Below are 14,736 nucleotides of genomic sequence, written 5' to 3'. Positions count from 1 at the left end.
AACTGTTTTACTCAAAATATAGATGGCACTGTGCCAAAATTTTTATAGAAATTATTAATACTTTAAATGTGTCATCTGGTTTCACTTCAGTTAAAAATTTTTTTAACACCTGTAAATAGTGCTCACCACTCTAAAAAGAAGTAAGAAAAGGTTTAAAATCCCTTGTAGTGTATTTAATGGGTTATTAGCAAATGAAGTTAGTAATTCATTAGGTATACTACAGGATCATGTTATGCCTTACAAAGGGGTAGGGTGTGACAAAAAGTGTCAGAAGAGTTCAAGATTGTCACCTCCTCAGCAATGCATGTAGATAGGGCTCATTTTAAGCATGTTTTCTAATCTGTACATTATAATTACTGCTTTTATTGTAATGTGAAATAGTAACTGTAATTTCATTTGTATATCCAGTACTTGATAAATTTATGTACTTAATTGGCCAATTATATAAGTTAATGAAATATAAGAATTCTGATATTTGAACTAATAATCTAATCATAATGATTTTTGATAAGATTGAATTTGAGAAATTTTGGAGACTGAATTTGAGTTTAAGAAACTGATGAGAATGCCTTGAGATAATTTGAGTTATGAATTTGAGCATATATTGAAATTGTTTTTGGCAGGTTCAGAAGAATTGTTACTCCAAATTACAGCCGGCACTCTGCCGGATTATCATTAAAATTTTTGAAATTTCCATATTAGTCAGATTTTGATAAACAGTAAAAATAGCCTAAACCTCAGATAAAGTTTTTGAACAAGTAAATTAAGAACTATAATGAAATTAGATAAGATCAAGTGCTCCGGCACTCCGTGTGACACACTTTACTCGGCTACACTTTAGACGGTTGAGGGGTGTTACATTTAGTGGTATCAGAGCATGGTTTAGGCGTTCCTAGGCATAGATAAGTAGAAAGAACTAGTGTGCATACATGCATTGCATTCATAAGAGTCGAGGTGACATTAATGCAGATCTGTTTACTTTTGATTATTCAAAGTTAAGATATGGACTCAGAGTCACAGAGGGCATTAGAAAAAGAAGCAGAAAACCTAGTTCATGAGGTTATAACGTAGTGAGTATGTAATATTCTCAATGTTTGTATTGTAAGCTACAGATTATAGTACCAACATGGAATTATTGTATAGAACTACGTACTTCCTTGTGGTACAATAAACTAAGAATATTTGTAAGTAATCTATAATTTGATACAGTTATGCCCGAATAGAGTACTATTACGGGAAATAAATGTGAAAATTCTAGTCAGAAATTTAAAACTTCAGAACTAGCCTATCGAAAGACTACACTTGTAAGGTAGCTAGAGTCAGTGACTCGATTACATTAATGTGAACTACCTGTACCACAGTAATTATTATAAGCTTAGAGATATCAGTACGACTTATCATCCTCAGACTGATGGACAGTCGAAACGAGTAATTCAGATAAATTCTGAAACTCATTGAGTTCCTATAAACAATGAAATGAAATGATTATAATAACCTGTAATATGTGATAAGCCCTCGAGAATATACTGAGAACTTGTGTCATTGAATCTGAGGGGAGATGGGACAGATACCTCCCACTAACAGAATTTGTATACAATAATAAGTGTTAAGCTAGCATACAAATGGCTCCCTATGAAGCACTGTAAGGGAAAAAGTGCAGAACACCAGTACATTGAACTGAGTTGGGTAAAGATGTCTAGACATTGATATAGAGTCTTATAAGTATTTTGATATTTTTGTCAGAAAAAAATGATTTAGGTATTTGAAAATATATTTAGAAGTTGTAGTGTTATTCCCTCTAGAAGCAAGAATAGATACCTTCCATTGATAGAGTTTGTGTATAGTGATATTTATTAAATAAGCATGATGATGTCAAGATATAAGTTTTGCATGAGATAAATGCAGAATACCTAGATAAAGGCTAATTTAACAGAGTTGGAATCAGTATAAGTGACAGAAAGACCAGTAAGGATTCCAGTATGAGAAATTAGAGAACTAATGAATAATAGACTTTCATGAGTAGAGATAATAAAGGCAAAAGAAAACAATGATGGGAGAGTGAATAAAATTATGAGATAACGTTAAGCCTAGTTGTTTAAATTCGATGAATTTCAAGAACGAAATTCCTTTTTAGAGGGGAAGAGTTGCAACATCCTCATTTTCGTAGCCCATACGTCCTACTGTAAAATGGCTAATGTGACACCCCTTACCCGGGTACAGTATACCCGAGTAAGCAATGTCACACGGTGTACCGGCACACTCTATTATACCTTAATTAATTTTTTATATCATGCCTTTGAATATAATTTATGAAACATACTTTATTTAAGCCATTTATCGAAAATATTATTTATTTGAGGTTCCGAAAATTTTTAAAGAAAATCCGGCGGAGTACCGGCTAAAAATGGAGAAAACAGTTCTTCGGAACCTGTTAAAAACACTTCCAAATAATTTTCCAAACAATCCCAACTTCAATTCATCAACAAAGTCTCAATATCAAGATCTCAACAACATTTCAATTTCAGTTCTCAATCATCATTTCTCAGGGTACTCATATGTATAAACAACAAATAAATACTCAAATTACTTCCATACATAACCATAAATCTTCATTATTTACAAGAACCTCAAAATACATTACACAAGTTTAATTACATATGAGAAAATCAAAATTTAATATAGAATGCCAAAATGACACATAGTGTCCTACCAATGCACCGCAGAAGTTGAGGCGACACGGACACTGTGCAGAACTGCAGGATGGACTCACCCAGTCTGCGGTCTACTGGGCTCACGATCTATATCTCCAGTACCTACCCATGGCAAAAGCAACGCGCTAAGCAATAATGCTTAGTGGTGCAATAATAAAATAAAAAGAAATAGCAGGAAATAAATATGTAACGAATGCATATGTTTTATTTGTTTGGTATTTGTATATCATTTACTTTGTCCACTTTTATTCATTTGGTTGCCCAAGTAACCTACACTAGACGACTGGACTGGATAAACGGGTAAACTGGCACTGGGTATCAAGTACCTCGGGCCGTCACACCATCGGTCACATATGCATCTCCCGGTGTGCAACAGAACAGCTAACAAGCTGTAAATATATCAGGCACAAGGCCAAAGCTCAATACAAGGTCAGAATGGCTAAAAGCCATGAAATCACAGAATGGCATATTGCCATGTGCAGTACTGCTAACTAAACCCTATTGGCATGCCAAACTATCCAAACCAATCTTATTAGGTGTACTAGGGCATTTGAAACCTTTAAATTCTTCAATTTGTGAATTTCAAGTTTTTGGTGTCACTATTCACCTCATTGGTCAACAAAAATGTTGACTTTTGGGTAGAAAATATGTACATTGACTTTGGCACTCCCAATATACCACATTTGGCATTCAAAACTTGTTGGCATTAAGCATTTATACCATTTCAAAGTTTAAACCAAGGGAAGCAGAATTTTCAGTTTTTGTAGCTCAAATTTTCTATTCCATTGGACACTATTGCAGTGGGAATTTGAAGAAATGGCAAACATGAAAGTTGTTCCTTATTTTGTCTAGTTGAATTTCCTTTTTTGAATCACTCCATTTGGAGTTTTGTAGCTCTAGATATAGTCCAAAAACCACAACTGGCCGGATTGCCAATCTGCAGAATCGACCATATCTACAGTAACATGAACAGTAACTAGAATCACTTGGTTGGATGGGTTCTGGCCATAATTTGGGGTAGGTTCCTTCATGAAAGTTGTTTGTCTATGTCTTAGCTTGTTGCTGTAAAAATTTCAGGTCAATTGACCACATCTACAGTGAGTTATGTCCAAATGAACAGTTACTGTTCATTTGGTCATTTCTGCAGGTGCTGTTGCAGGGTATCCGGATTGGGGCCAAGTTTTGGTCCTCTTGCTTTGGTCTTTTGGGCATGGTTTCTTCAGCAAAAATGTGCCATTATAAGCCTAGTTTCATGTCCAATTGGCCAAAAACCAATTGGACCAACACAGCCAAAGATATGGCTATGCAAGTGGACTGAAATTTCAGTCACCTTGCTGCTGTCTTTAGGCAGCCTACACATTCACTTTGCCATGCATTATTTCAGTCCAAATTGTGGTCAAATTACCTAAAATGGTCACTAATTGACCATTAGAGTGTTCTTTAACAATTACATAAGCCAAGTCAAGTTTTCTCTCCTAAACCCTAGCTCAAATTCATAGTTTTGTACAAACTACCCTAGTTAACTAACTAAATTAATATCCTTATGTTTATATACTTTAAACTTGATTTGTAGTCCATTCCAAGTCAATCAAAAACACCCAATTCTATTCCTTCCCTAGGGCAGCCGAAATTCATGGGGTGCATATGCTCAAATTCTATTCATTTAAGTTACAAAATCTCACTTATTTCAAGTCACCTTCATGGATTAAAAGAGGTTTATATACAAATATGCACTAACCTTTAAGTGGCAGAATTTTCCCAACTCAAAACTTCACTTTCTTTCCTCTTCTTGGCTGCCAAAAGCTTCCCCAAGAGATATGGTCAAGTTTTAATGAAAGAAGTTAGGGTTTAGTGGTGTAACAAGGGAGAAATTAAGCTTTGGAAGTGAGGTCTAATGGAGGTTTAGGGCAAGCATAAATTTCGGCTGGAATTGGAGAAGAAGAAGGCAGCTGAAATTTTGATTCTTTTGTCTTGGTTTGTCTCTTTTATTGATTAATTAAAGGGTTGTTTAATTTTGATTGGTTATGGCTTTTCAATGACATCACCATGATGTCATAAATAGGCCTTTTTCCTCAATTTCTTTTCTTTCCTCCACTACTCATTTTCAATTTAATTTCTAGTAATGTTTATTCATATTTTATGTCATATTAATTATTTACTCAACTGGACAAGTCGGCCAAAAATCACCTCTGAAGGTGAAATGACCAAAATGCCCTCCGTTTGGCTTAACGGGTCAAAATTGTCTGTACCGATTGAAAAATTTTTCTAGGTATTTTCTTGGCATTCTAATGCTATGGGAACCTCAATGACCCTTCTCTGGAGTCCCAAAAATTATTTTATGAATTTTTCCCTGGGTCTAGGGCTCCTCGTTGCGAGAACCGCAACTTCCCTCTGGTTACCCATCGCTAGGGCACCGGCTCGTTTAACTTGGTTGTATTTTATTTCTAAAATTTTTACTAAATTTTTCTTATTAATATTTGAGTTGATTTTGGTTCTTCACTTTAGTTTAAATATTTTTCCGGACATTCTAGCTGTCCGAATCGACACTGGTCACCGGAACAGTAGGATGTACGGAGTAGTTACCGAGAGGGTGTTACAACTCTTCCCCTCTAATTTAAATTTCGTCCTCGAAATTTACCTGATGCAAACAGTTGAGGGAACTGTTGCCTCATCGTCTCTTCACTTTCCCAAGTTGCCTCCTCGGTGTTGTGGTGCCTCCAAAGCACTTTCACCAGTGGAATCTGCTTGTTCCTCAATTCTTTTACTTCCCGAGCTAGGATCCGTAGAGGTTCTTCTTCATAAGTCAAATCCGGTTGTATTTCAATTTCTTCCCTGGAGATGACATGTGAAGGGTCTGAGCGATATCTTCTTAGCATGGACACGTGGAATACATTGTGGATCTTGTCCAGCTCTGGTGGTAAAGCTAGCCTATAGGCCACTGGACCCACACGTTCGATGACTTCATATGGGCCAATGAACCTAGGGCTTAACTTACCTTTCCTTCCAAACCTCAATACCTTCTTCCACGGTGACACCTTGAGGAACACTTTGTCGCCAACCACATATTCTATTTCTTTTCTCTTCAGGTCGGCATAAGATTTCTGTCTGTCCGAGGCAACCTTCAGATTAGCTTTGATCAATTTTACTTTTTCCTCAGTCTGTTTTGAAGGAACGGAAGCGTGAAAAACACAAGATTATACCATTGAATTCAAAAATTTTCACCTAGGGTCACATGCACCATGCAAGATTTATTTTTATCTATTTGATTTCAATGATAAACAACATATTAAAACTCTTTTAATATGTTTTTGGATCTGTATTTGCCATTTAAGATTTTAAAATTAATCAGATTAATTTTAGAACCCTAGATTAAATCAAGAACGATTACACTAACCTCTTGATGTCTTTGCGTGTCTGCGCCTTTGAGATTCGTCTTCAGGACACCAGATGTTGTCCCTCTAGCTTGTCCACACCAAGAACACCTATGGCAGCCCTTGAACAGCTTCTAAAGCCTTTTCTATTAATTAGAAATTCAAGTTCTGTCTTTTAAGAGATTAGAGATGTAAACAGGACACTAAAACAATTTCTAGTGTTCTTAATTCAAGAGATTGATGGCTAATATCTTTGAATTGATGAGAGATGAAGAGAAATAGCTGGAGAGGCTCAAAGTGGCGTGACAATTGAGAGGAGAGGCTACTGGTTATGTTTTCTTTTCATAACCACACTTAAATAGCTAGGTTAAGACATTAAACCCTAGCCACATGTCACCTTTTGATTAGCTCTAGGTTTAAGTGACCCAATCACATTGTGCCAAGTGTCAAACCTATATTTAATCTTGATTTTAATCATCTTACATGATTAAAAAAACATTTGGCAAGCTTATGTGTTATGCCATGTGTCACCATCTCATGGTGCCACGTGTCACACTGTGAAATGACCAAAATGCCCCTGTGTCTTAATTTTGAGTTCTTAACCCAAAATAATTATTTTCTTCTTCTAATTAATTTATATCAAATATAAATTAATTAATTAATCTCTATTAATTAATTTCTCATTAATTAAATTCATATTTAAACACTTTAAATATAAATTTAACTTATATTATACATCCAATAATCTAGATTTGGTTTCAAGTCATGCTAGGGACTTTGCAATCTAATTGCAAACCAAACATATTTAATTAATCAATTAAACTCTTTAATTAATTAATTAAATCATATTTAAATAGGTGATAACTTGTGTATGTGTGTGACTTACTAGGCTCATCACTAATTGGCAATGAGACATGATATCAACTCTTAATATCATCAAAACTCTTTCTTACCATAAATGATTTCTCTAAATCATTTTATGAACCTCATAGACCATGGTTAACACCTAGCATAGCATGCCATGGCCACCCAATTAGTAATAAGGTTTACCTTAAATGAACCTATAATCATATGTTACCATGCACTAGAATCTCTCATTACAAAATCCCAACTCAAGTGGAGTCATGGTTTATGTCAAACTCCATTTGCTATGAATATTATGTTCTCTTTTAATTCCAGTTCTTGATTAAAAGATTTTCTCATCGAAACTCTTTTACGAATAAATCTATCTGTCTGGCCAGAACTTGAAACATCAAGAACAATTAAATGAACATAGGATTTTATCTCTATTTACTTAGAGGAACAGATTCCATCTTGATCAACACCTACCTCCATATATAACTAGTAGGAGCCAACAGATGCCCATATACCCATACACGGTACAAGTATGAAAGCGAGATCAAACTCAAACTACCTATATACAAGATAATCGTGCTATCTCGTGTCTAAAGATTATATGCATCGATATGATTTATGACAAAACATTGACAAGAGTAAACTCCATGTGCTTGTCATAAGTGTCACCGGTTCGACCTACTTATCATTTATAAGTGCCTATCATGTTTGTTATATGGCATGAGACTCACCATTCCATCTTATTTATATCTCATATAAATAACTTGGGAACAAACATGAATACAATCTTTACGGATAAGTCATGTCCTTATTATGAAGTATCCTCGATTGTGAACCTATTTATGATACTTTGTGCTAGAAATATTGTCACTCATATTCTTAACAACTTAAGAATAATATTTCTAACAAAATATCAATGGACCTTTTCTATTACACATAAATATATTATGTAAACGGAAAAGTGGAAATGCCTTTTATTAATAAAATATGTATAAGATACCTACTAAATGATATGCTCTAGGGCATACTACTAACAATCTCCCACTAGCACTAGAGCCATTCATTACAATACCTTAGACCCATCTTCTCAAGATGTCGGTCTAACTAAGCTTGTGACAAAAGCTTAGTGCATGGATCACTGAATTTTTCACCGATGTTATTTTTCTGCATGGCTATATCGCCTTTGCCCAACTATATGTCCGATAATGTGGTAGTGCCTTTCTATGTGTTTGGATTTTGGGTGAGACCTTAGTTCCTTAGCTCAGATGATCGCTCCATTGTTGTCACGGTGTAATGGAACTGCCGACTCAATGGAAGGAACTCATGTAAGTTCTGTCACGAACTTCTTCATCCAAGCGACTTCTTTTGCGGCATCTTATGCGAGAATATACTCACCTCTGTAGTGGAATCTGCAATCGTGCTCTGCTTGGAACTCTTCCAACCGATCGCACCTCCATTACAAATGAACACATATCTAGAGGTAGACTTTCTATCATCGATATCGATTGGAAATCGTAATCGGTATAACCATCCAATTGCAAGTCTCCACCTCCATAAATCAAGAATAAATCCTTAGTTCTTCTCAAGTACTTAAGGATATTCTTGATGACTATCCAGATGTTCCAAACTGGATTGGATTGATACCGCTAGTCAAACTAACGAGATATGCGATATCCGCCTAGTACACAACATCGCATACATTAAACTTCCAATAGCCAAGCATATGGAATCCTGGCCATCTTATCTCTTTCTTCGGTGTCTTTGGAGACATCTCTTTAGAAAGGTGGATACCATGTCTCACTTGGTAACAATCCTCTCTTGGAATCAAGCATGTTAAACCTCTTTAACACCTTTTCCAAGTATAGACTTTGGGATAAACCAATTATTCTTTTCGCTCTATCTCTATAGATGCGAATCCCAAGAATATAGGTTGCCTCCCTAAGTCTTTCATGGAGAATGTATTTGACAACCATACCTTTATAGTCGTCAACATACTGTATCATTACCTATCAACGATGTCATCCACATATAAGACAAGGAAAGTGATAGCACTGTCACTAACCTTCTTATATACACATGGCTCATCCTCATTTTTGATAAAACCAAAGGATTTAATGGCTTCATCAAAGCGGATGTTCCAACTCCTCGAAGCTTGTTTCAACCCATAAATGGATCACTTTAGCTTGCATACCTTGGAACCATCTTGGGATTCAAATCCCTTAGGTTGTTCCATGAAAATGTTTTCTTCAATGTATCCATTGAGAAAAGTCGCTTTGACATCCATCCGCCAAATCTCATAATCATAGTATGCATTATTGCTAATAAAATCCTAATTGATTTAAGCATGGCAACAAAGTAGAAAGTCTCCTCATAGTCTATTCCTTGCCTTTGGCGAAACCCTTTCGCTACTAGCCTTGCCTTATAGGTCTCTACCTTTCCATCGTAACCAATTTTCTTCTTGAAAACCCATTTGTTTCCTATAGGTACAATACCTTCGGTGGGTCAACAAGATCCCAAACTTGATTCTTATACATGGAATCAATCTCGGATTTCATAGCATCAATCCATTTTGAAGAGTCTATATCCGATATAGCTTCTTCACGGTAAGTGGATCATCTCCATGATCTACTTCTTCATGAGTAGACAACTCTTGTTCTTCTTCATGAAGAAAACCATATCTCATCAGTGGGTGAGATACCTGGTTGTTCTACGAGGAACAGTGCAGATGTTTCATCAACGGGTATAGGTTGACTAGATGGATCTATATCCATCGATGCATTGGTTGGTCGAATTCTCCAATTCTAACTCTATTTGCCTTCCTTTGCCTCCTTCTTGAACAAACTGTTGTTCAAGAAATGTGGCATCTCTACTTATCACAACCTTTTGTGAAGTAGGCAAATAAAAATAATATCCAAAATTATCTTTTGGATATCCAACAAATCGACCTCTTTCTGATCTGGTCTCCAATTTATCAGTGTTCAGCTTTTGATATAATTTGGACAACCCCAAATCTTAACATGCTTAAGACTTGGTTTTCTTCCATGCCATATCTCATAAGGTGTGGAAGAAAGCGATTTTGATGAAATCCTATTCGAATATATAAAGTGATTCTAATGCAAATCCCCAAAAGGAGATTGGCATATCAGGATAGCTCATCATACTACGTACCATATCCAATAGGGTACGATTTCTCCTTTCAGATACACCATTTAGCTGTGGCGTTCCTGGAGGAGTCAGCTGAGAAACAATGCCATGCTCTCTCAAGTATTCATCAAATTCAGTACTCAAATATTCACCTCCACGATCTGATCGAAGAGCTTTAATACTTTTTCCTGTTTGATTTTCTACTTCAGATTTAAATTCCTTAAACTTTTCAAAGGATTCATGTTTGTATTTCATCAAATACAAATACCCAAACCTTGATTTATCATCAGTAAAGGTAATAAAATAATGAAAACCCCCTCTAGCCATTTCTTTAAATGGACCACATACATCACTATGTATTAGCTCCAAAATATTTTCAGCTCTTAGCCCTTGTCCAACAAAGGGTGATCTAGTCATTTTGCCCTGAAGGCAAGATTCACAAGTTGGAGTAGGCTCAGAGCCCAATGAGGATAGAATCCCCATTTTCTCCAATTTTGCAATCCTATCTTCTACAACATGACATAACCTTAAGTGCCAAATATATTTTGAACTTGAGTTGGTTTTCACCATGGCATTGCATTCATTCAGATTGCTATACTCTGGCCAGTGGAAACACTTTCTTACTGGCAATGGAAACACTTTCCTATTGGCAATGGAAACACTTTCCTGTTGGCAGTGGAAACACTTTCCTTTGCCTTCATCAGCTTTAGTCTTCCTTTTCTGTTTAGCTATTTTCTTGGAAGGACCAGGAATCTGAGGTTTCTTTTTCTTATTGCCCTTCTTCTTGTTGGACTTTCCAGCAGAAGAAGATGCAACCAAAGCTACCTCTTTTCCTTTATTGCCTGGCATATTCTTTTGGGCAATAACCAGCATGTTGAGTAAACCAGCTAAGGTGCATTCCTGTTAAGTCATATGGAAATTTGTCACAAATTTTTCCAAAAGACCCAGGAAGGGACTGAAGGATCAAATCCGTCTGTAGTTGGAAATCCATGTTGAAGTCAAGATGTTCCAACTGCTCAATCAGCCGAATCATCTTGTGGACATGATCCCCAACATTCTGTCCCTCAGACATCCTTATACGGAATAGCTGTCTAGATATCTCATACCTAGCATTCCTGCTATGCTCACCATACAACTCTTGTAGGTGAAGGAGGATCTCACTTGCACTCTGCAAGTTTTCATGCTGCTTCTGTAACTCATTACTCATGGAAGCAAACATGTAACACTTAGCTCTCATATCATGCTCCTTCCACTTGTCCAAAGTTTCATGTTCCTCTTGTGTGGCCTCTGGAGGTAAGGGACCAGGAACATTTGAATCTAGAACATATCCTATATGTTCAAGGTTCAGGACAAGTTTCAAATTTCTTAGCTAATCGATGATTAGGTCTGTCAACCTATTGTGATCAAGTATGCTTGCAAGGATATTGGATGGTGGTGGTTGTTCTGTGCTCATTATTATCGTAAAATTAATTGCGAAATAACCAGATTAATTAGTAAATGTATCATGTAATTAACCAAATATGATTATGGTCTTTTAATCAAATTGGTCCTCCCACTAACTTAGCGAATCCTACACTTCCAAAGTAGAAAACGGAAATCCTAGTTGGATGGATTTCTAGTGGGTGATTGAATTCTTATAATTCTATTGATCATCCTCAGTACATCCATTATTGGAATTACAATAAACTATAAGTGAGCAACTCCTTGCCCATCACATCTCATGTGAGGTTCAATCCTTTACCTAGCCCCTAATGCTCAAAATCTCAGGTACATCCATTATTGACTTATCTTGCATTAGTTAAGTTGATCCCATTGAGCCAGTAATTATGCAAATAATTTTAATGTCCTCAGGTACATCCAATATTGGCCACTAAACCATTTAGATATTTACAACATCTCATGCTTAACAATTATTCTTAAGAAAATCTCTTAAATAAATTGCATCTTATGCAACTATTTAAAATTTCTTAAAATAATTGCCCCAATGGAGGGCTTATGTTATAATTACTTTAATTATACCATTTCCAACTTAATCATTTGTTTGGAAGATTTTATGGTCATTCTATTTACTATTAAGGTCTCACTTTGCACATTATCCATTTAGCATGCATATATCATATAATTGCATACATTCCCATACATCTCATGCATTCATGGATAAGCGATAAATATGGTATGATCATGGACTTTCTAAGGGATTCAATTCGAGCCACCAAGAATTGAATCAGGCATTCCTAGGTGCATTTCATTCATTCATTTTACAAGAGTTGCTGAAGGAGTACATAATCAACACTTGATATTGAATTCCTCACTGGTCCCACCAATGCTCTTGACCTCCTTGAACTTCTTGCAATCCAATATTACATAGTAATCCTTGGCATACCAAGGCGAATTTACAAGAACTTAAATAAATGAAATTACAACCCAAAAATTATTACAAACTTAATAATACATGCCCAAAATAAATTAAAATAAATTAATTAATTTACAATCCCAAAGAAACATAAAAGAAATAAATCCAATCACATTGGTCTTTTATAGTCCATGATCATCCATCATGCATATCACTATTTAACAATTAAATAAAACATACATACTTAAATTAAATTGAATATCTCATATTCAACTTAAAAATCCAGATTTGAATATGATTCAAATAAATTTAAAAATTCAGATTTGAATCTCATTCAAACAAATTTAAAAATTCAGATTTGAATCACATTCAAACAACTTCAAAAATTCAGATTTGAATCACATTCAAACATTTTTTAAAAAATCAGATTTGAATCACATTCAAACATTTTTTAAAAAATCAGATCTGAATTTTATTCAATCAATTTTAAAAATCAGATTTAAATATGATTCAAACAACTTTAAAAATTCAGATTTGAATCACATTCAAACAACTTTTAAAATTCAGATTTGAATCACATTCAAACAATTTTTAAAATTCTGATTTGAATCATAATTTAATTGTGTGATTAAAAAAAAACTAATTAAACACTTTAATTAGTCAAAGAATAGGCCTTAGATCATACAACAATTGCAGAATTAAAAGCCAAACCTTGAACCACCCATGGAACCAATGTTGCCGCCACCAATGGTGGCTTCACCATGTGTGACGCCACATCTCATGATCCAACCAGCAATGAATCTCTTGATCTCATGATCAAACACACAATTAAATTATATAATCAACAATCTAAATGGCAAATATAGTGGCTCTGATACCAATTGAAGGAACGGAAGCGTGAAAAACACAAGATTATACCATTGAATTCAAAAATTTTCACCTAGGGTCACATGCACCATGCAAGATTTATTTTTATCTATTATATTTCAATGATAAACAACATATTAAAACTCTTTTAATATGTTTTTGGATCTGTATTTGCCATTTAAGATTTTAAAATTAATCAGATTAATTTTAGAACCCTAGATTAAATCAAGAACGATTACACTAACCTCTTGATGTCTTTGCGTGTCTGCGCCTTTGAGATTCGTCTTGAGGACACGGATGTTGTCCCTCTAGCTTGTCCACACCAAGAACACCTATGGCAGCCCTTGAACAGCTTCTAAAGCCTTTTCTATTAATTAGAAATTCAAGTTCTGCCTTTTAAGAGATTAGAGATGTAAACAGGACACTAAAACAATTTCTAGTGTTCTTAATTCAAGAGATTGATGGCTAATATCTTTGAATTGATGAGAGATGAAGAGAAATAGCTGGAGAGGCTCAAAGTGGCGTGACAATTGAGAGGAGAGGCTGCTGGTTATGTTTTCTTTTCATAACCACACTTAAATAGCTAGGTTAACACATTAAACCCTAGCCACATGTCACCTTTTGATTAGCTCTAGGTTTAAGTGACCCAATCACATTGTGCCAAGTGTCAAACCTATATTTAATCTTGATTTTAATCATCTTACATGATTAAAAAAAAACATTTGGCAAGCTTATGTGTTATGCCATGTGTCACCATCTCATGGTGCCACGTGTCACACTGTGAAATGACCAAAATGCCCCTGTGTCTTAATTTTGAGTTCTTAACCCAAAATAATTATTTTCTTCTTATAATTAATTTATATCAAATATAAATTAATTAATTAATCTCTATTAATTAATTTCTCATTAATTTAATTCATATTTAAACACTTTAAATATAAATTTAACTTATATTATACATCCAATAATCTAGATTTGGTTTCAAGTCATGCTAGGGACTTTGCAATCTAATTGCAAACCAAACCTATTTAATTAATCAATTAAACTCTTTAATTAATTAATTAAATCATATTTAAATAGGTGATAACTTTTGTATGTGTGTGACTTACTAGGCTCATCACTAATTGGCAATGAGACATGATATCAACTCTTAATATCATCAGAACTCTTTCTTACCATAAATGATTTCTCTAAATCATTTTATGAACCTCATAGACCATGGTTAACACCTAGCATAGCATGCCATGGCCACCCAATTAGTAATAAGGTTTACCTTAAATGAACCTATAATCATATGTTACCATACACTAGAATCTCTGTTACAAAATCCCAACTCAAGCTGAGTCATGGTTTATGTCAAACTCCATTTGCTATGAATATTATGTTCTCTTTTAATTCCAGTTCTTGATTAAAAGATTTTCTCATCGAAACTCTT

The sequence above is a fragment of the Hevea brasiliensis genome, chromosome 15 (genome assembly GCF_030052815.1).
Source record: "Hevea brasiliensis isolate MT/VB/25A 57/8 chromosome 15, ASM3005281v1, whole genome shotgun sequence".
NCBI classification, from domain to species: Eukaryota; Viridiplantae; Streptophyta; class Magnoliopsida; order Malpighiales; family Euphorbiaceae; genus Hevea; species Hevea brasiliensis.
The sequence above is the reverse complement of the archived record's forward strand: the minus strand, read 5'-3'. Positions refer to the sequence as shown.